This window comes from Bos grunniens, chromosome 4 (assembly GCF_055505025.1).
Source record: "Bos grunniens cultivar Pamir isolate PY7600 chromosome 4, Bosgru_T2T1.0, whole genome shotgun sequence".
In the NCBI taxonomy this organism is placed as follows: domain Eukaryota; kingdom Metazoa; phylum Chordata; class Mammalia; order Artiodactyla; family Bovidae; genus Bos; species Bos grunniens.
The window spans coordinates 85,847,441-85,867,488 of NC_141168.1; the positions used below are offsets into that span (position 1 = coordinate 85,847,441).

The 20,048-nt window shown below is 39.1% G+C and overlaps 2 pseudogenes across 1 annotated transcript in view; one reads left to right on the forward strand and one right to left on the reverse strand.

The window, feature by feature from the left end:
- LOC147374460 (protein ILRUN-like) overlaps nucleotides 1–20,048 on the forward strand; it is a 161,969-nt pseudogene that overhangs the window by 49,514 nt on the left and 92,407 nt on the right. The gene's annotated exons all lie outside the window — the stretch shown is intronic.
- Nucleotides 14,573–15,264, reverse strand: LOC147374461 (ubiquitin-ribosomal protein eL40 fusion protein pseudogene; annotated as a pseudogene).

Sequence of the window (20,048 nt, forward strand, 5' to 3'; positions counted from 1 at the left end):
TCCAACACCACAGTTCAAAAGCATCAATACTTTGGTGTTCAGCCTTCTTCACAGTCCAACTCTCACATCCATACATGACCACAGGAAAAACCATAGCCTTGACTAGATGGACATTTGTTGGCAAAGTAATGTCTTTGCTTTTGAATATGCTATCTAGGTTGGTCATAACTTTCCTTCCAAGGAGTAAGCGTCTTTCAATTTCATGGCTGCAGTCACCATCTGCAGTGATTTGGGAGCCCCCCAAAATAAAGTCTGACACTGTTTCCCCATCTATTTCGCATGAAGTGATGGGACCGGATGCCATGATCTTCATTTTCTGAATGTTGACCTTTCAGCCAACTTTTTCACTCTCCTCTTTCACTTTCATCAAGAGGTTTTTTAGTTCCTCTTCACTTTCTGCCATAAGGGTGGTGTCATCTCTATATCTGAGGTTATTGATATTTCTCCCACCAATCTTGATTCCAGCTTTTGTTTCTTCAAGTCTAGTGTTTCTCATGATGTACTCTGCATATAAGTTAAATAAACAGGGTGACAATACAACAGCCTTGACGTACTCCTTTTCCTGTTTGGAACAAGTCTGTTGTTCCATGTCCACTTCTAACTGTTGCTTCCTCACCTGTATACAGATTTCTCAAGAGGCAGGTTACATGGTCTGGTATTCCCATCTCTTTCAGAATTTTCCACAGTTTATTGTGATCCACACAGTCAAAGGCTTTGGCATAGTCAATAAAGCAAAAGTAGATTTTTTTCTGGAACTCTCTTCCTTTTTCCATGATCCAGTGGATGTTGGCAATTTAATCTCTGGTTCCTCTGCCTTTTCTAAAACCAGCTTGAACATCAGGAAGTTCACGGTTCATGTATTGCTGAAGCCTGGCTTGGAGAATTTTGAGCATTACTTTACTAGCGTGTGAGATGAGTGCGATTGTGCGGTAGATTGAGCATTCCTTGGCATTGCCTTTCTTTGGGATTGGAATGAAAGCTCACCTTTTCCAGTCCTGTGGCCATTGCTGAGTTTTCCAAATTTGCTGGCATATTGAGTGCAGCACTTTCACAGCATCACCTTTCAGGATTTGAGAGAGCTCAAGTGGAATTCCATCACCTCCACTAGCTTTGTTCGTAGTGATGCTTTCTAAGGCCCACTTGACTTCACATTCCAGGATATCTGGCTCTAGGTGAGTGATCACACCATTGTGATTATCTGGGTCGTGAAGATCTTTTTTGTACAGTTCTTTTGTGTATTCTTGCCACCTCTTCTTAATATCTTTTGCTTCTTTTAGGTCCATACCATTGATTAGCTCTAGTAATTTTCTGATACTATCTTCAGGGTTTTCTGTGTATAGTATCATGTCATCTGCAAACAGTGAGATCTTTACTTTTTTTCTGATCTGGATTCCTTCCACTTCTTTTTCTTCTCTGATTGCTGTAGTTAGGACTTCCAGAACTATGTTGAATAATAGTGGGGAAACTGGTCGCCCTTGTCTTGTTCCTGATCTTAGGGGGAATGCTTTCAGTTTTTCACCATTGAGAATAATGTTTGCCATAGGTTTGTCGTACATGGCCTTTACTATTGTTGAGGTATATTCCTTTTATACCCATTTTTGAAGAGTTTTAATCACAAATAGGTTCTGAATTTTGTCAAAGGCTTTTTCTGTGTCTATTTAGATTGTCATATGGTTTTTATCTTGCAATTTGTTCATATGGTGTATCACACGGATTGATTTGCATATGTTGAAGAAATCTTGCATCCCTGGAATAAACCCAACGTGATCATGATGTATGAGCTTTTTGATGTGTTCCTGAATTCTGTTTTCTAAGATTTTGTTGAGGATTTTTCTATCTATGTTCATCAGTGATATTGACCGGTAGTTTTCTTTTTTTGTGTTGTCTTTGGTTTTGGTATCAGGGTGATGTTGGCCTTGTAGAATGAGTTCGAAAGTGTGCCATCCTCTGCAAATTTTTGAAAGAGTTTCAGAAGGATAGGCATTAGTTCTTCTCTAAACCTTTGATAGAATTCTCCTGTGAAGCTGTCTGGTCCTGGGCTTTTGTTTTTTGGGAGATTTTTGATCACAGCTTCAATTTCATTGCTTATAACTAGGTTGTTCATAATTTCTATTTTTTCCTGCTTCAGTCTTGGAAAATTGAACTTGTCTAAGAATCTGTCCATTTCTTCCATGTTATCCATTTTATTGCTATAGTTGTATAGCAATTTATGGTATAGTTGTTCATAGTAGTCTCTAATAATCTTTTGTATTTCTGCATTGTCTGTTGTAACACCTCTATCATTTCTAATTTTGTTGATTTGATTTTTCTCTCTTTTTTTCTTGATGAGTCTGGCTAAAAGTTTGTCAATTTTGTCTATCTTCTCAAAGAACCAGCTTTTATTTTTATTAATCTTTACTATTGTTTCTTTCATTTCTTTTTCATTTATTTCTGCTCAGATCTTTATGATTTCTTTCCATCTACTAATTCTGAGGGTTTTTTGTTCTTCTTTTTCCAGTTGTTTTAGGTGTAAAGTTAGGTTGTCTATTCAATGTTTTTCTTGTTTCTTGAGGTAGGATTGCACTGCTATAAACTTCCATCTTAGAACTGCTTTTGCTGCATCCCACATGTTTTGAATTGTCATGTTTTCACTGTTGTTTGTTTCTAGAAATTTTTTGCTTTGCCTCCTGATTTCTTCAGTAACCCGTTGGTTATTTTTAAAAGTTTTGTTTAATCTCCATGTGTTTGTGTTTCTTACAGATTTTTTCTTGTAATTGATATCTAGTCTCATAGCATTGTGCTCAGAGAAGATGCTTGATATGATTTCAATTTCCTAAATTTACTGAAGTTTGATTTGTGACCCAAGATGTGATCTATCCTGAAGAATGTTCCATGTGCACTTAAAAAGGTGTATTCTTCTGTATTTGGATGAAAAGTCCTGAAGATATCAATGAGATCCATCTCATCTAATGTATCTTTTAAGACTTGTGTTTCCTTATTAATTTTCTGTTTTGATGCTCTGTCCATTGGTGTGAGTGGGGTGATAAAGTCTCCTACTATTATTGTGTTACTGTCAATTTTTCCTTTTATGTCTGTTAGTGTTTGTCTTACATATTGAGGTGCTCCTATGTTGGGTGCATAGATATTTACAATTGTTATATCTTCCTCTTGGATTGATCCCTTGGTCATTATGTAGTGTCCTTCCTTATCTCTTGTAATCTTCTTTATTTTAAGGTCTGTTTTGTCTGATATGAGGTTTGCTACTCCAGTTTTGCTTTGCTTTCCATTTGCATGGAATATGTTTTTCTATACTCTCTCTTTCAGACTATATGTCTCTTGAGGTCTGAAGTGGGTTTCTTGTAGACAGCATATATGTGTCTTTTTTTTGTATCCATTCAGCCAGTCTGTGTCTTTTGGTTCGAGCATTTAATACATTTATATTTTAAGTACTTATTGATATATATGTTCCTATTGCTATTTTCTTAATTATTTGGGGTTGATTTTGTAGATCTTCTTTTCTTCTCTTGTATTTCTTGACTATATAAGTCCATTTAACATTTGTTGTAAAGCTGGTTTGGTGGTACTGAATTCTCTTTAACTTTTGCTTGTCTGAAGAGCTTTTTATTTCTCCATCACTTTTGAATGAGATCCTTTCTGTGTATAGTAATCTTGAGTGTAGATTTTCCCTTTCAGTACTTTAAATATATCCTGCCATTCCCTTCTGGCCTGCACAGCTTCTGCTGAAAGATCAGCTGTTAAGCATATTGGGTTTCCCTTGTATGTTACTTGTTGCTTCTCCCTTGCTGCTTTTAATAGTCTTTCTTTGTGTTTAGTCTTTGTTAGTTTGATTAGTATGTGTCTTGATGTGTTTCTCTTTGGATTTACTCTGTATGGGACTCTTCCTTCATGCCTCTTGAACTTTATTGATTATTTCCTTTCCTATGTTGGTAAATTTTAACTATAATCTCTTCAAAAATTTTGTCATACCCTTTCTTTTTCTCTTCTTCTTCTGGGACCCCTATAATTCGAATGTTGCTTATCTGATATTGTCCGAGAGTTCTCTGAGACTGTCCTCAGTTCCTTTCATTCTTTTTACTTAATTCTGCTCTTCAGAAATTATTTCCACCATTTTATCTTCCAGCTCACTGATTCATTCTTCTGCTTCAGATAGTCTGCTATTGATTCCTTCTAGAGTAATTTTAACTTCAGTAATTGTGTTGTTTGTCTCTGCATGTTTATTCTTTAATTCTTCTAGGTCTCTGTTAATTAATTCTTGCATTTTCTCCATTTTGTTTTCAAGGTTTTTGATCATCTTTACTATCATTATTCTGAATTGTTTTTCAGACAGTTTGCCCATTTCCTATTCGTTTATTTGGACTTCTGTGATTCTGGTTTCTTCCTTAATTTGTGTAGTATTCCTCTGCCTTTTCATGATTTTTTTTTTTTTTAACTTATTGTATTTGAGGTCTCCTTTTCCCAGGCTTCAGGGTTGAATTCTTTCTTCCTTTTGGTTTCTACCCTCCTAAGTTTGGTTCAGTGGTTTGTGTAGGCTTTGTATATGGTGAGATTTTGCTGAGGTTTTTTGTTTGTTTGTTTCTCTTCTGAAGGTCAAGGCTGAGAGTGGTGGTAATCCTGTCTGCTGATGATTGGGTTCATATTTTCGCTTTGTTTGTTTTTAGATGAGGCATCCTGCACATGGTGCTACTGGTGGTTGGGTGATGCCAGGTCTTGTATTCAAGTGGTTTCCTTTGAGTGAATTCTCACTATTTGATACTTCCTAGGGTTAGTTCCCTGGTATTCTACGGTCCTGGAGTCAGTTCTCCCTTTCCAAAGGCTCAGGGATTGATCTCTGTTCAGGAACAGGGATTCCACCAGTGGTTTGTTATGGCATTAAGTGAGATTAAAACAAATACCCAAAAATGAGAAACCAAAAATGAAACCCAGACAAATGAAAGTTACAAAATCAGGCAAATAATAATTAAAATAATCGAATATACACATATACATATACACCCATAAGCAAAATCAAAACTATCCAACAAAATAAAATACAATAGATTGACCCGACAAGCAAAGGAAACTAAAAATCATATCTACTAATTAAGAACAAAACTAACTAAAGCACCACAAACTGGAAAACAAAACTAAAGTGAGGTGCCAAGTGTGGAATAAAGCAATGTAAATAAAACTAACAAATATGTTGAGAAGAAAGAAAAGAAAGAAAGAATAGATATGAAAAGTTAAACAGACAAAGAAGATTTATATACATTAAAGTTTAACTTCAAGGGGAAAAGAGTAGTAGGAAAAGCAAACAAATGGGAAAATATATAAAAATAATAATTGGTTTAAAATATTAAAAATTTAAAAAAGAGTAAAGAAAAAAAGGAAAACTCCACAGAGATGCAAAAGCCCAAAATAGAGGTAGAGTTTTATAACAACAATAAAATATGTAACTGAGGGAAAAGGAAAAAAGCTCAAAAGCTTCATTAGATTTCATAGTGCCAATAAAATCTACAACTACAACAGAAGGGGGGGAAGAAAGGAAAAAAAAATCCAAAAGAATCTACAGAACAAATCAAACATAAGAAAAATGTTTTTCTTGAGTCACTGCTGTTAGAGCCCTTTCCCTTTCTGGGAATTACAGTCCACCTGGCCTCCCTAGGTTGCCCTCCAACACTGTGCTGACCTCTGGACCTTCTGTGGGGCAGCTCAGATTCTAATCTGGTCCTACTCCTGTGTGTTTTTGCCTCCCAGGTCCACAGCTATCAGAACTAGTGTTTTTTCTTTTGTGGCAGCTCTCAATGACCTTTTATATATTCCATAGACACAGAGTCTGCCTAGTTGATGGTGTGGATTTAATCAGCAGCTTGTACAGCTGGTGTGAAGGTTTTAAATCTTCTTCCTTAGCCACACTGCCCCTGGGTTTCAACTGTGGTTTTATTTCCACCTATGCATGTGGGTGGAGAAGGCAATGGCAACCCACTCCAGTACTCTTGCCTGGAAAATCCCATGGGCGGAGGAGCCTGGTAGGCTGCAGTCCAGGGGGTCGCTAAGAGTCGGACACGACTGAGCGATTTCAATTTCACTTTTCACTTTCATGTGTTGGAGAAGGAAATGGCAACCCACTCCAGTGTTCTTGCCTGGAGAATCCCAGGGATGGGGGAGCCTGGTGGGCTGCCATCTATGGGGTCCCACAGAGTCGAACACAACTGAAGCGACTTAGCAGCAGCAGCAGCATGCATGTGGATCACCCACTGAGGTTTGCTCCTGGGGCTGCCCTGGAAAACTTGGATTTTCCCCTGTGAGGGCAAGATGTGGAAACGAAGCAGCTGCTTAGATCACAGGGGTTCTGGCAGCACCAGGTACTCAGGAGACTTGGCGGCTAGGGCAGCAGGCAATACAGTGTTCTAGAAGGGTATGGCAACCAGTATTGGCCAATACGCTCTAGTATTCTTGCCTAGAGAACTCCTCTGACATAGAAGGCTAGCAGGCCACAGTCTACAGGGTCACAAAGTGTTGGACATGCCTGAAGCAACCGTGTACACATAGACGCAGGACTTTTTTGCCTGTGGCAGCTCTGCCCTAGTGAGAGCTGAGCATGAAGATGGTGCAGCTGCTTGGCTTGCGGGGACCCTGGAAGCGGCAGGGACATGGACTGCCTCTGCCACAGGAGTTATGGCCCCATCAGAGTCTTTTTTCAAGCCTCTTATAGCTGGCGATCGGAAGGTCTTTTTGACCAGTCTTTCTCTGTAGCTCCACCTGTTCAGGCACTTAAAGGGCTCAATTGCCTGGGATCCTTCTCTGTTATTTGGCGCGTCAGGCACATAGGTGGGGCCCCCTTGCTGAGGTCCTACTCTGCAGTTCAGTGTGTCAGGCGTTGAATGGGCCAGCCTCTCTATTGTTCAGCTGCTGATTCTGGCATGTGGGGAGAGACAGGAGATGGTGATGGCTCCACCCTCTATGTGTGACTCAGTGGTATCGTTTTACCTCCATGGCTGCCCACCTTTCCTCCACAGGCATTTCCCCCCCAAGTCTCCGCCCTCATATCCGCTCCATCTGTGTCTCCCCAGTCAACAGCAGCCCTCACCCTGGAATTGCTCCACAATCCCTAAACTCCAGCTCCCAGCCTCTGCACAAGTCCATGGGACCTGCATCCCTGTTCAGGGTGTGTATGGCTGCAGCAAGGACTGTCTGATTCTCATTCCATTTAAGCTGCCACAGATCAGGTGTATCACTTTCAGCCTTAAATGTTTCTTCTCTGACTAATACAATTGCCTGAATGTGAGGATCAGACCCCTGCTTCAGTTCCCCCACCCACCAAGGGCAGGGCCAGTCCTGCTAAGACTCCTGTTTTTCCCCCTAGTTCCTTCATCCTACCAAATTTTGTGTGGTTTTATATATTATTCTCTGCTGGTCAGGTAGTCCTGTCTGCTCTCAGCTGGTGTTCTGCATGCACTTCTGTGTCTGAAGGTGTATTCCTGATGTATCCATGGAGAAAGATATACTCCACATCTGCCTACTCCTCTGCCATCTTCTGCTTTTCATTTTTTGAAAATTATTTTCTGGTTATTTTAAAGAGTTTATATTTCTATTTTGAAATTTGCTTTTAAATCTAAGTGTGTTTTTTTTTTTTTAATGCCCTTGAGCGTAGTTATATCAGTTCTTGTCTGTTTTTTGGTGTTTTTTTTTGGTATGTTAAATCATTTTGTAAGGTATCCTCAAACATTGCAAATGATGTGATGTATAAAGTCCAGATTAAATTTTTTAATTGGTATGCAGCTAATTTGGCTAAACTCAAACTGTTCAAACTCTCATTTCAATGTCTGGTAAGCCAAATTTCAAATCAGTGATTTTTATCTTAGCCAAGATCTTCAAGTTTTGCACTCTTCCCCCCCGCCCCCTCCCCGTTCAGAGGTTAGTTACACATTTGGACATAGATGCTTTCTGGAAATTTTCACCTTATTTTTAGTTTGTGTGTTTGGCCCTGCTTTTCCAAGTGCAAGAGATAAGGATTTAACTGTTACATAGCCACACCAGAGTCTGCCCTTAGTATAAAATATATAGAAACAGGACACTCATAATTCCATTTACTACTTCCACGTGATGACTCTTTCTAGTATCTGCTTTGTTCATTCTCCATAGACTCTGCCAATCTCTTTTGTTGTTAATAGTATTGCCTTTTGTTGTTATTTTTTAGCATGCATATTTTTCATCTGTTAGAAATTTGGATTGATCAGTTCTTTGGCCATTCTAAAAGTAAATGTTTAATTATTTGCCTTTCAAATCTTATTTTTAACTGTAAAATGAAAGCCTCAGGCCCCTAATGAGGGCATTAAGGCCTAATCAGAAATCTTGTCACTGATACAATATATAGTGCAGTTTTTACTAATAATACTTGGTGGTGAAAGAGAGAAAAAAGATATGGCCTTTCAATTATTCATTTCTTCCTCATTATTCATTTATTCATTGACTTATTTATTCAGTATACATTTATGAGCCACACATTTGCCTATGCTCTTGGGATAGAACTGTTAAGAAATACAACATCTGTCCTTGTGGAGTTTGTATTGTAGGAGAATGATAGAAAAATGAAACAGTAGGCAATAAGTAAGAAAATTGTATTCTCTGGTAGATGGTGAAAAATACCTTGTAAAATAGGGGGCCTAGAAACATAAGTGTGAGAAATAATGGTGCTTGAGAGTTTGTAGTTGTAAATAAGGTTCTACTTCATTGAAAAGTGGGGTTTTGAGTACAGTCATAAAGGAGACAAGTGAGCTAACCACATGGATATATGACTTTCAACAAGGGGCACTGCTATGTGCAAGAGAGGTCTCTAGAACCTGCAAGGTTGTCAGTGTACCTGAAACAGGAAGGGTTCAAGCTCTGTTATTGTTGTTCAATCACACAGCTGTGTCTGACTTGTGAGCCTATGGACTGCAGCACACAGCACTACAGGCTTCCCTGTCCTTTACCATCTTCCAGAGCTCACTCAAACTGTGTCCATTGAAATGGTGATGCCATCCAACCATCTCATCCTCTGTTATCCCCTTCTCCTGCCTTTAATCTTTCCCAGCATCATGGTCTTTTCTAATAAGTTGGCTCTTCACATCAGATGGCCAAACTTTTGGAGCTTCAGCATCAGTCCTTCCAATGAATATTCATGATGATTTCCTTTAGGATCGATTGGTTTGATCTCCTTGCTACCCAAGGGACTCTCAAGAGTCATCTCCAACAACACAGTTCAAAAGCATCAATCAATTCTTCAGTGCTCATCCTTCTTTATAGCCCAACTTTCACAATCCATACACGACTACTGGAAAAGCCATAGCTTTGACTATATGGACCTTTGTTGGCAAAGTAATGTCTCTGCTTTTTAGTACACTGCCTAGGTTTGTCATAGCTTTTCTTCCAAGAACTAAGTGTCTTTTAATTCCATGGCTAAAGTCACCATCTGTAGTGATTATGGAGCCCAAGAATATAAAGTCTGTCACTGTTTCCATTCTTTCCCCATCTATGTGCCATGAAGTGATGGGACTGGATGCCATGATTTTATTTTTCTGAATGTTGAGTTTCAAGCCAGTTTTTTCACTCTGCTCTTTAACTTTCATCAAGAGGCTCTTAGTTCCACTTTGCTTTCTTCCATAAGGGTGGTATCATCTGCATATCTGAGGTTATTGATATATCTCCCAGCAATCTTGATTCTGGTGGTGCTTCATCTAGCCCAGCATTTTGTGTGATGTACTCAATATATAAGTTAAATAATCAGGGTGACAATATACAACCTGATGGACTCCTTTCCTAATACTGAACCAGTCTTTTGTCCATGTCCGGTTCTAATTGTTGTTTCTTGACCTGCATACAGGATTCTCAGGCAGCAGGTAAGGTGGTCTGGTATTTCGATCTCTTTCAGAATTTTCCACAGTTTGTTGGTTTCCTTATAGTCAAAGGCTTTAGCATAATCAATGAAACAGAAGGAGATGTTTTTCTGGAATTCTCTTGCTTTTTCTATGATCCAGTGGATGTTGGCAATTTGATCTCTAGTTCCTCTGTTTTTACTAAATCCAGCTTGAACATCTGGAAGTTCTTGGTTCATGTACTGTTGAAGCCTGCTGCTGCTGCTAAGTTGCTTCAGTCGACTCTGTGCGACCCCATAGATGGTAGCCCACCAGGCTCCCCCGTCCCTGGGATTCTCCAGGCAAGAACACTGGAGTGGGTTGCCATTTCCTTCTCCAGTGCATGAAAGTGAAAAGTGAAAGTGAAGTAGCTCAGTCGTGTCTGACTCTTAGCGACTCTATGGACTGCGGCCTACCAGGCTCCTCCGTCCATGGGATTTTCCAGGCAAGAGTACTGGAGTGGGGTGCCACTGCCTTCAAATGGAGAATTTTGAGCATTACTTTGATAGTGTGTGAAATGAATGCAATTGTGTGGTAGTTTGAACATTCTTTGGCATTGCCTTTCTTTGGGACTAGAATGAAAACTGACCTTTTCCAGTCCTGAGGTCACTGCTGAGTTTTCCAAATTTGCTGGCATGTTGATTGCAGCACTTTAACAGCATCACCTTTTAGAATTTGAAATTTTTCCGTTGGATTCTGTCACCTCCACTAGCTTTGTTCATAGTGATGCTTCCTAAGAGCCCCCTGACTTTGCACTCCAGGATGTCCGACTATAGGTGAGTGATCATACCATAGTGGTTATCTGAGTCATTAAGATCTCTTTTGTATAGTTCTTCTGTGTATTCTTGCCACCTTCTTAAAATATCTTCTGCTTCTGTTAGCTCCATACCATTTCTGTCCTTTATTGTGCCCATCCTTGCATGAGATCTTCCCTTAGTATCTCTGAATTTCTTTAAGAGACCTCTAGTCTTTCCCATTCTGTTGTTTTCCTCTCTTTTTTTGTGTTGATCAATTAGGAAGGCTTTCTTATCTCTCCTTGCTCTTTTTTAGAACTCTGAATCCCAATGGGTATATCTGTCTTTCCTTTTTCTTTGCCTTTCATGTCTCTTCTTTTGTCAGCTATTTGTAAGGTCTCTGCACACAACCATTTTGTCCTTTTGCATTTCTTTTTCTCAGAAATGGTTTTGATCACCACCTCCTGTATGATGTATGAACCTCCATCCATAGTTCTTCAGGAACTATGTCTATCAGATTTAATCTCTTAATTCTATTTGTCACTTCCACTGTATAATCGTAAGGGACTTGATTTAGGTCATATCTGAATGGCCTAGTGGTTTTCCCTACTTTCTTCAATTTAAGTCTGAATTTGGCAAAATGGAGTTCATGATCTGAGCCATAGTCACCTCCCAGTCTTGTTTTTGCTGACTGTATAGAGCTTCTGCGTCTTCAGCTGCAAAGAATATAATCAGTCTGATTTCAGTATTGACCATCTGGTGATGTGCATGTGTAGAGTTGTTTCTTGTGTTGTTGGAAGAGGTTGTTTGTTAAGACCAGTGCATTATCTTGGCAAAACTCTGTTAGGTCTGCCCTGCTTCACTTTGTAGTCCAAGGCCAAACTTGCCTATTACTCCAGCTATCTCTTTACCTCCTACTTTTGCATTTCAGTCCCCTATGTGTAAAGGACATCTGTTTTTTGGTGTTAGTTTTAGAAGGTCATGTAGGTCATCATAGAACCATTCAACCTCAGCTTCTTTGGCCTTAGTGGTTGGGGCATAGACTTGGATTGTTGTGATATTGAATGATTTGCCTTGGAAATGGACAGAGATCATTCTGTTGTTTTGGAGATTGCACCCAAGTACTCCATTTGGTCTCTTTTGTTGACTATGGAAGCTACTCCATTCTTCTAAGGGACTCTTGCCCACAGTAGTAGATATAATGGTCATCTGAATTAAATTCACCCATTCCAGTCCATTTTAGTTTGCTGATTCCTAAAATGTCGATGTTCACTCTTGCCATCTCCTGTTTGACCACTTGCAATTTACCTTGATTCATGGACCTAACATTCCAGGTTCCTATGCCATATTGATCTTTATAGCTTCAGGCTTTACTTTCCCCACCAGACACAGCCACAGTTGGGCATTGTTTTCGCTTTGGCTCAGCCTCTTAATTCCTTCTGGTTTCCTCTCTTATCCAGTAGCATATTTGGCACCTACTGATCTGGGGAGTTCATCTCTCAGTGTCATATCTCTTTGTCGTTTCATTACTATTCATGGGGTTCTCAAGGCCAGAATGCTAAAGTGGCCTTCCATTTCCTTCTCCAGTTGACCATGTTTTTGTCAGAACTCTCCAACATCTGGGTTGGGTAGCCCTACATGGCATGGCTGTGGTGGTGGTGGTGGGCAGGCGGGGCGGGGCGGGGGAGGGTGGCGGGTAGCCCTACAAGGCTGTAGGGTTAGCTGGGTCTTGCTCTGATGGGCAGTCCCAGGCTCAGTAAATCTTTAATCCGATTTTATACTGATGGGTGGAGTTGTGTTCCTTCCCTGTAGTTTTGCCTGAGGTCAAACTGTCTAAGGGTAATGGCAACCTCCTTCAAAAGGACTTAGGCCAGGACTTTTGTATTCAGTGCCCTTGACTGTGGACCCATGCCTCCACCAGAGGCTCCCAGATACTCACAGGCAAGTCTGGCTCAGTCTCTTGTGGGGTCCTTGCTCCTTTCTCCTGTGTCATGGTGTGCACAAGGTTTTGTTGTGCTCTCCAAAAGTTTGTTTCCTCAGTCCTGTGTTAAGTTCTGTAATTAAATGCCACTGGCCTTCAAAGTCATATTCCCTGGGGATCTCAGTCCCTTTGCTGGATCTACAGCTTGGGAAATCTGTTGTGTGCCCTAGAACTTTTGCAAAAGTGCAAGAACTTCTTTGGTATAATTGTTCTCCTGTTTGTAGCTCCTCTGCTCAGTGGTTCTGTGGTTGGGCTGATGGCAACCTCCTCCAAGAGGACTAATGCCACACTCTGTGCCTCCCAGGTCTGCTGCAACCAGAACCTGGTCCCTGCCACAGGCCACTGCTGACCCATGCCTCTGCAGGAGACGCTAAAACACTCAAAGGCAGGTCTGGCTCAGTCTTTTGTGGGTGTCACTGCTCCTTTCCCTGGGTCCTGGTGTGCACAATGGTTTTGTTTGCACCCTCTGATCATCTGTGGCAGGTATGAAGTTTGATTTTAAATGCGATTTTGCCCCTCCTACCATCTTGGGGCTTCTCCTTTGCCCTTGGGTGTGGGGTATCTTTTTTTGGTGGGATTCAATTTTCTCCTGTCAATGGTTGTTCAGCAGCTGGTTGCGATTTTGGTGTTCTCACAGGACAAGATGAGCACATGTCCTACTCCACTATCTTATTTATGTTGTCAGGCCTTGGGGTGACATTATCTAACTTCAGCAAATGATCAACCTGATTGCTATGTTGAAAATAGACTGTAGAAAACAAATTTATTATGAGGTTATTAAATTAATCCAAGTTATCCACACTGGGGATGCATGACAGGCTACTTATTACACAGCAGTAGTGGAAAGTAAGTTTAAGCTATGGATGTATTTTAAAAGTAAACACAAAAGGATGTCATGATGGATCAGTATGCGTGGGGTGTAAGAAAAGTAGAGGGGTCAAGATGACTTTCAAATTACTGGCTTGAGCACCTAAGAATATTAAAATAATCTTATTAGGGGTCTTAAGATTGAGTAGCTATAAGGGGAAAAAATCAAGAGTCCAGTTTTGACCAGGGTACACTTGAGAGGTCTTACTGGCCATCAAAGTTAGGGAGGTTGAATAGGTAGCTGCATATGTGAATCCGGACTACAAATCTAGATATGTGAGTCATATAAAAGTGTGAACTAGAGATATTTAAGTGAGACATAATGCAGTATTAAAGACCATGAGAGTGGTTGTCAAGGGAGTGAGTGTGATCACAGTACAGACTAGTCCACTCTGCCCTGGAGCACTCCAACATTAACTCCTGGAATCTTCAAGTTATCTTGGCATAAATCTGTGACTCTTTCAGACGGAACATGAAAATCACTGATTTGTGTAAGATCCTCATTTTACTTTTGAACAAATTGAAAAACAGAAGTGTAAGTTTATCCAACAGCTTATCCACTGTCAGAGAGCTACGACTTATCTGACTAATAATTAAAAGACTACTTGTAAAGCAAGAGGGAATACGGCAGGAAGTGTTTCATCAAATACCCAAAGAATAGATGTCTGTGCTTATTAAATATTTAATTACAGTCTTTCCTGTGCTTTAATTAAGCACAGACTTTGAAAACTTTTGATAAAAGACTCATAGCCCTGTGTAAATTCAAAACTATCAGATTGAGGGAGTGTGATGTGTGTGTATTCAGTGTCTTTCATCACACATTACCGTTTCTTGTTAGTAAAAGAACAAGAGAGAAAATAAAATTTTGTTGTCATAGCACAGAAAATAATATATACAAATCCATATTGATGGTCTATTTGAATTTTATAGAAGTATTTACTGAACTTCTGGTAGACTCATGCTTGAAGTCCTGAATTCTCCTTTTATATATTAGATGAAAACGTTCTGCTATAAAGTACTTCATCTTTGAATAGAAAGATAAAACTCTCCCGATAAAATAACATTTTATATTTATATGGAAGCTTTTATAATAAGAATATTTTCCTCACTTATAAATAACATCATTTTACATACTGTTGGATTTCAGCTGTTATTAAGACACTTAGCATCACTACCAGGCAGTAATTCTCAGACTGTTTTTTTAAAAAATAATACCACATCCTATTTAGTAAACTGGAATCCTAAATATATGGAGTATGTTTACTTTTTTCCCCAGTCAGCAAAAGAGAAAATCTGTTGAAGTCTCAGGGCCATGGGGCTTGGACAGGAGGCCATTTTGCAGGCAAAGGAGAAGCTGGTGGAGGCGCCTTTTTGACCTTCGTCTTGCGGTGCAGGTTGTTGGTGTGGCCACACTTCCTGTGGCAGTGGGCAGCGTGGGGCTGTAGGCAAGCACAATACTTGCAGCAGATCGTCTTGTTGCCGCTGTATTTCTGAGTGAGTTGGCAAAGGGAAGGCTCAATGATGCTGGCTTGCACACGAAGCACCAAGAGCCGGGCAGGCTCTTTCTGGATATTGTGATCTGACAGAGTGCTGTCATCCTCCAGCTGTTTGCCTGTGGAAATCAGATGCTGCTAATCAGGCCAGTTGCCCTCCTTGTCTTGGATTTTAGCTTTGACATTGTCAGTGATGTCGCTGGACTTGACCTCGATGATGATGGTCCTGTCAGGATCTTCACAGAGATCTGCATCTCTGCATCTGCTGCTTGGCTGCCTGTTGAAGAGAAAGGGAGGAGCAATATACACCCAACAGATTATAAACAATAGTGTTATTTTCAGGAGTACCTACTTGTCTCTAGAAGAATGATAGAAATGGATGGTTTTCATTGTCTATTGGGTAACTGTGTCATACTCCCTAAGTGCAATAAGCCTGCAACACAGGCTTTATTCATGTAACATGATTGTAAAGTTCCAAGATCAACATTAAGCTACTAAGAAAATAAATCAAGAATTATGTTTATTTCTATACTTTCAAATATGTTCCATAGGCTGTAAGTACTGTCAACCAAAGTGGAGTTGAAGCACATGACATGACTAAGCTTCTTCCTTGAATACTTCTCATGCAGCCCTTCTAGGATGAAAATATTATTTTCCTTGTTTTACAGATAAAATAAATGAGGATAATAAAATATAAATAATTTAGTTGTCTTTTTAAAATTACATAGTGTAGGTAGTATAGAAAAAAATAGAGTCTCTCTGGGTATTTAACTCATCTTGTCCTTTGCACTTATTCATTTTTTTTAAATGGTGTTGCCACTTGTTACTTTTGACACAGAATATTCTGAATGTTTTCATTTAGTCCTATCATTTATATTATGAACATATTTTTGAAATTTAACATTGTGTCTATGTGTGTGTGTATGTGTGTGGGTATGTGTGAGAGAGACAATAGATTGATCTCATGTGCCTTTAATTTTTTGTTAATTTCTTTAATATTAATAAAAATTTAGATACCTTTTAGATTAAAATCCTCATTTGTTAAACAGGTCAAAATTACTTGTCAAAGGTAATGTTACTAATATATTTACTGGAATATACAAAGCTTTCCTTATTGTATTGTACTATATATTTCTTAATGTTTCTCGATGATGAATTTGGGTTTCGCAGATGGCGCTAGTGGTGTAAAGACCCTGCCTGCCACTGCAGGAGACATAAGAGACACAGATTCGATCCCTGGGTTGGGAAGATCCCTTGGAGGAAATGGCAACCCACTCCAGTATTCTTGCCTGCAGAATCCCATGGACAGAGGAGCCTAATGTGCTATAATCCACGGGGTTGCACAGACTTGGACATGACTGAAATGACTTAGCACACACACATAATGAATTCATTCTTAAGGATTAGACTTATAAACCTACAGTACTCTGAAATCTAAAACAAGAATGTGAATCAAAGCCATTTTTTTCTGTTGAAAAAAGTAAGAAAATTCAAGATGGGAAAAGAACAGGCAGGAGAGTGTAAAAACATAAGAAAAAGCAGTATATCATAGTCATCATTTCAGATGACCAAAAAATATGGTAAAAATATAAAGTAAATCTTTTACATTTACTTTTAGAGAAACTTTATTATTTCTAACTTCCCTGAATTTCTCTGGCATTTTATTCCACCAGTATCATTCATATATTTTAATACAATTATATATATATTAAATTCCTTTAGATAGCTAAATTGCCTTCAAGTCAACTTGTATACCAAATCACTCACCATATTGTACAGCTGTTTTTTGTATAAAGTAGGAATTCAGTATTGTCTGATGTTGTTCTTAATAATTTTGAAAATGAAAGAGTAAGTGAGTGAATTTATCAGTGAGCTAATAGTTCCCACCAAGTGTCAATAGTGGTATGTGGTTAATAATTGACTATTACTGATTGAAGATTGCCAGCCTGAGCTGGGTGGGGCTCAGAGACACTGGGTAGTTCTGTGTCACTTTCTTCCATGCCCTTCAATTCATTGTCCAACTTCCTCAAGCCTCTATTACATGGTGAATATTAAAGTCAGTAAACTCGGGTCTTCCCTGGCAGTCCAGTGGTTAAGACTCTGTGCTTCCACCAGAGAGGGCACAGGTTCGATCCTCAGTTGGGGAACTAAGATCCCACATGCTATAAGCCACGGCTAAAAGAAAAAAATAAATAAATTTAAAACATAAATAAATAAATAAAGTCAGTAAACTAAAACATTCTTAACTATCTTACTTTCCCTCTATAGTCACAGTTTTTAGTACCATCTTTCATTGTGTGAGTGCATACATATACTTCAATTTAGTTATTGTGTTAATAGACAATTGTCCATTGTTCTTATGTTCATATCTCATATAGGTATAGCACAGTTGTAGTATGGACAGTCTTATATGTTCCCTAGAGTTCTTGGGCATGAGTTTAAGTAGGCCATAGAGAGAAGGCAGTGGCACCCCAGTCCAGTACTCTTGCCTGGAAAATCCCATGGACTGAGGAGCCTGGTGGGCTGCAGTCCATGGGGTCCCAAAAAGTTGGACACGACTGAGCGGCTTCACTTTCACTTTCATGCACTGGAGAAGGAAGTGGCAACCCACTCCAGTGTTTTTGCCTGGAGAATCCCAGGGACAGGGGAGCCTGGTGGGCTGCTGTTTATGGGGTCGCACAGAGTCGGACACGACTGAAGCGACTTAGCAGCAGCAGCAGCAGCATACCTAGCAAACAGTTGGACATGACTTAGCAACTGAACAACAGCAGATAGCTAGCAGTAGGATTTCTGGGTCAGAGGATATGCACAACTTCAGGTTTGTTAGATAATGCCAAGTGGTTTTCCAAAACAGCTGAACCAGTTTGCATTCCTAGCAATGGAATGTGAATCATCAAATTGCTTTTCGTCTTTGTCAATACTTGATGGTGTCTAATAATTTGTGAATTTTACCAATCTTGCGGTGTGGAAATTATCTTCTCTATTTTAGGTATGCAGTCCCCTGATCACTAATGAAGGGCAGTATTTGACACACAAAAAAAATACCTATTGATAATTCTGATTCCATCCTTTGTAGAGAAACTATTCCTAATTTTCTTCTGTCTTTTATTGCTATGCTGACATTCTTTATATAATCTTGATACTTAGCCTTTGTCAGTTTTAAATGTTGTAAATATATTTTGGCATTTGTATTTTGTGTACTCATTTACTTCAGGGTTGTTTTGATGAATAACATTTTTTTATTTTAGTTCAGTGTTTAGTAATTCTCTTCCATTATCATATTGTCTGTAACTTGTCAAATTATGCCCTCTATTAGTTTAGGTAGTTATACATGACTCTTGGTATTTGATAAGGCAAATAATTCCCACATTTTCCCATTTCATTTAATGATCACAAAATTTTCCTTATATTCAAAGTTAAAATTATTCTTTTTGAGCTTGGATTTCTATTATTAATCTCTTTTAAGCTCTTTAGATTTAAAGAGCTAAATTTAAACTAAATTACCATAAACATGGCATATTTTTCTATATTTTGTTTGACAGTATTTTGTTCCAGATTTGTTCCATCTATTTTGCCAATGAGCTTGAAAACCAGGCTGTATTATCAAGGTTATTCTGGCCTCATAATTGGTTTCTTTATCTCTCTCCCTCTCTTTCTCTTTCCTATTATCTGGGGGAAAAAAGGAGATTTGTTTATTTCTTAAATATGTAGAAGAATTCAACAGGGAAATATCTAGGACAAGTGTTTTCTTGGTAGAAAATTCTAAGTTTTCTTTACAAAATTTCATGAGATTGCTGCTTAACCCATTTTTTGTTAACCTTTCTTTTTTTGTGGTGCTTCCCTCTTGGCTCAGGTGGTAAAGAATCTACCTGCAATGCAGGGGACTTGGTTTTGATACCTGGGTTGAAAAGATCCCCTGAAGAAGGGAATGTCTACCCATCCAGAATTCTAGCCTGGAGAAGCCCATGGACTGGGAAGCCTGGTATTCTGCAATCCATGGGGTCGCAAAGAGTTGGCCACGACTGAGCAACTAACACTACACTACTAACACTTTTCTTCTTTTGTAATATGTAGATTGTAAGCAGCAAGACCTGAAGCACATGTTTTCTTTGTAAGAAAGTTGGTTTATATTTTTCAACCATAGGTTTTAATTTCTTTATGATACAACATCTTTTCGGCTATGTATTTCCTTCTATGTATGACTTTTGCTACATCCATCATGTTTTGAAATATCTTTTTGAGTGAAAATGTCTTTTAATTCTGTAGTGCTTTACAATTCCCAAAAGTTTCACACATACAATTACATCCTATGCTGCCCCTCCCTCCTTCCTTCTCTGCATTGGTGACCACTACTGTTCTCTATGTCTGTGTTTCTTTTTTATTTTATTCACTAGTTTGTGGTATTTTTTAGATTCCACATATAAGTGGTAGCATATAGTATTTGTCTTTCCCTCTCTGATATATTACATTTAAAATTATTTCACTTAGCCTTATGCCCTTCAAGTTCATCTGTGTTGCTGCAAGTGACAAATTTTATTTTTTATAGCTGAGTAGTTATTCCATGATATAGATGTAGATAAATAGAAAAATATATACTACTTCTTTTTATCTGCTCATCTGTGATGGACACCTAGGTTGCTTTCATTCCTTGGCAATTGTAAATAATGCTTCTATGAACAATGTGGTGTATGTTTTTTTATACTAGTGTTGTTGTTTTTAAAATACATACTTAGGGATAGGGAGATTCCCTGGTGGCTCAGATGGTAAAGCGTCTGCCTGCAATGCAGGAGACCTGGCTTCAATCCCTGGGTCGGGAAGATCCCCTGGAGAAGGAAATGGCAACCCACTCCAGTACTCATGCCTGGAAAATTCCATAGATGGAGAAGCCTGGGGGGATACAGTCCATGGGGTCGCGAAGAGTCGGACACGACTGAATGACTTCACTTTCACTTTACTGGGTCATATGTTCTATTTTTATTATTTTGAGTACTGTTTCCTCAGTGGCTGCACCAATTTACAGCACTGCCAACAGTGTACGAGGGTTCACTTTACTCCACATCTTTGCCAACATTTGTTATTCGAGTTCTTTTTGATGGTAGCC